A 3,149-nucleotide genomic window follows, 5' to 3' on the forward strand; every position below is an offset into this window, starting at 1 on the left:
CGCCGTGACCAACCTCGGCGCCAACAAAGTTGCCCCACGCTTCATCGGTCCTTTTCGTGTAACCAAGGCTGTGGGCGACGCCTACACCTTGGACATCCCGTCGTCACTTAGACTCCACCCGACGTTTTACGTCGGGCGACTCAAGCGGTACTTCCCTGCGACGATTCCTGATTCGATCCAGCAGACGGAGCATGCGTCGGGCGACCAGCCCGACGAGCCTGACGCGCCAGAAAGCCGTCAGCCCCTGGCGCCCGCTCTCGCGGACGATCTCCCTGCTGGGCAGAGCCAAGCACATGCGTCTTTAATCCCCGTAGGCGAGATAACAGCTCCCGGTTCGACTGACGAAGCTCCGACGCGATCTGCTCAGCCCGCCAGGCACGATCTTCCGCCCGCTCAGCCCCAACCTGAGCGTCCAACGCGCGGTTCGAAGCTGCCTCAACCTCGCCCTGAACGTACAGGGCGTACGCCGTATCATCGTGAAGGCCCACCACCGATAATTGACTCGGTGGGTGACGCGCGCTGGATTGTGGAGCGTATCGTTGACCATGAAGATCCCCACAGCTCGACCGCTCAACGAAACGTCCGTAGTCGTGCTCCTCGCGCGGTTCCGACCGCGCGCCGCTACTTGGTACGTTGGCTCGGTTATTCCCCAGAACATGATACGTGGGAGTCCCGCGCCAACCTTCTCCGCGACGTTCCGGACGTGGTCCACGAGTATGAGACCATGCTACTTGAGAAGAAGAATTCCGCGAGTCACCCCGCGGAGACCGTGAACGAGATCGAGAACGGCCACGAGAACGACCCGCACGAGGAGACGACAACGACGCCGCGCTCCGACGCGTGCAACGTCGGCGTGAGCCGCCGCGATTAGCCGCTGATCCATACTGGACAGGGTGTGCTCGTACTTTCCGATCCATCCCGACTCCTCGCCGCTGAGTGGCCGCTCAGCGAGATGTTCCCTCCATTCGCGTTGAGTCGGACGGGTTGAAGTACCACAGGACTCGCACCCCTCTCTCACGTGCACGAAGCAGAGTCGATCCAAATCCCACGCGTTGTTGCAGACCTTCACGCGCAGCTCTCCAATCGAATGATCCGCGAGGATCTCCTCGCGATACGCCAACCAGTCGACAAAGCTTTCTCCAGCACGCGACAATCCGGTTCCACCGCCGGATGAAGGCACACCAAGAGCGATGAAGTCCCTCACGATCAGCGCCTTCAAATGTATTTCCTTGCGCGTCGCGCGGGAAGCGACGAGAGTGGTTCTTCATAGTGTCTAGCGTATCCCGGATTCTCCGCTCCTGACAAGTCGTACAGGTCCCCAGGGAACCAGGGCGTCGTCCCATCACGCGCGACCCGCGTGCTTCCGGCACTGATCCTCGTGACTGTCGGCTCCGCCGGTGTCTCGGCTGTCTGGGTTACCGCCGCCGTTAGTGCGTCGATGTTTGCTGCTGTCACCAGCGTCGCGCTGGTGCTAACGCCCGTTGACTGCGTCGTGTTGTCCTCGGCCATCTTCGCTCCGTTGGGTTTTCGAGTTTTCTTCAAACGTGTTCCGTGCCCTTATGCTGCGTAAGCGCAACTTAGAGAGGAGGGTGATGTAATGGGCCCAGCTCCAATTACATAAGTAGGTAGATATTTCATTAGCTTATTACATAAGTAGGTAAAGTGGCACACGGGTAGCGTGTGCCAAAGTGTCATCATCTGATTGGTTGATAGTGAGGAGCCAGACTCACTTATTGACCAATCAGATATAGACATGTGTTTGAGTGGTTCACACGAGGCCAGGGGTAGCCGCTAAATAAATCAGAGTTGAATTTGACACAAACCTAAGACTTGGTTTTATTATTGCGAGCTTCCTCCGCACTATAGTGTAAGCTAGTAACGGTATCTCTTACCCCGTTACACTTACCCTCCGGCTGGTCGTTGCCCCTGCGAGTGCTAAGCCGAACCACTCTCCATCACCGGCCATACAGTCATCCGAACGTCGTACCAGCAAGCACAACGAGCGCTATATACATGGCGGAACGAAGAATTGAAAAAGCAAAGCAAAATTCCCAAACCGGGACTCGAACCCGGGTCGCGTGGGTGAAAGCCACGTATCCTAACCGCCTAGACTATTTGGGAGCACCTTCTATTAACCAAAACAAACGCCAAACAAAAGGCCAAACACACGCATACTCACACACAACCAAGCGCACCACATCAAGGCCACGCGCATTGCCGCCTTCAACATTGCATCCAGCACCTTCAAAGACCTTTACCACGCAGGAGCTGTTGTTGTGAGCCTGAATTAGATACCGCCGTTCTCGCCACGCTTACCCACCGGCTGGTCGTTGCCCCTGCGAGTGCTAAGCCGAACCACTCTCCATCACCGGCCATACAGTCATCCGAACGTCGTACCAGCAAGCACAACGAGCGCTATATACATGGCGGAACGAAGAATTGAAAAAGCAAAGCAAAATTCCCAAACCGGGACTCGAACCCGGGTCGCGTGGGTGAAAGCCACGTATCCTAACCGCCTAGACTATTTGGGAGCACCTTCTATTAACCAAAACAAACGCCAAACAAAAGGCCAAACACACGCATACTCACACACAACCAAGCGCACCACATCAAGGCCACGCGCATTGCCGCCTTCAACATTGCATCCAGCACCTTCAAAGACCTTTACCACGCAGGAGCTGTTGTTGTGAACCTGAATTAGGTACCGCCGTTCTCGCCACGCTTACCCTCCGGCTGGTCGTTGCCCCTGCGAGTGCTAAGCCGAACCACTCTCCATCACCGGCCATACAGTCATCCGAACGTCGTACCAGCAAGCACAACGAGCGCTATATACATGGCGGGAACGAAGAATTGAAAGAGCAAAGCAAAATTCCCAAACCGGGGACTCGAACCCGGGTCGCGTGGGTGAAAGCCACGTATCCTAACCCGCTTAGACTATATGCGAGCACCTTTCTATTACGCAAAACCAAACGCGAAATCAAAAGGCCATAACACACGCATACTTCACACACAACCAAGCCCCACCACATCAAGGGCCACGCCGCATTGCCGCCTTCAACAATTGGCGTCGGGCACCTTTCAAAGACCTTTAACCACGCAGGGAGCTGGATTGTTGGGGGACCCTGGATTTAGAGTACCCCGCCGTTTCT

This window comes from Phytophthora infestans, genomic scaffold, assembly GCF_000142945.1.
Source record: "Phytophthora infestans T30-4 supercont1.152 genomic scaffold, whole genome shotgun sequence".
Lineage (NCBI taxonomy): Eukaryota > Oomycota > Peronosporomycetes > Peronosporales > Peronosporaceae > Phytophthora > Phytophthora infestans.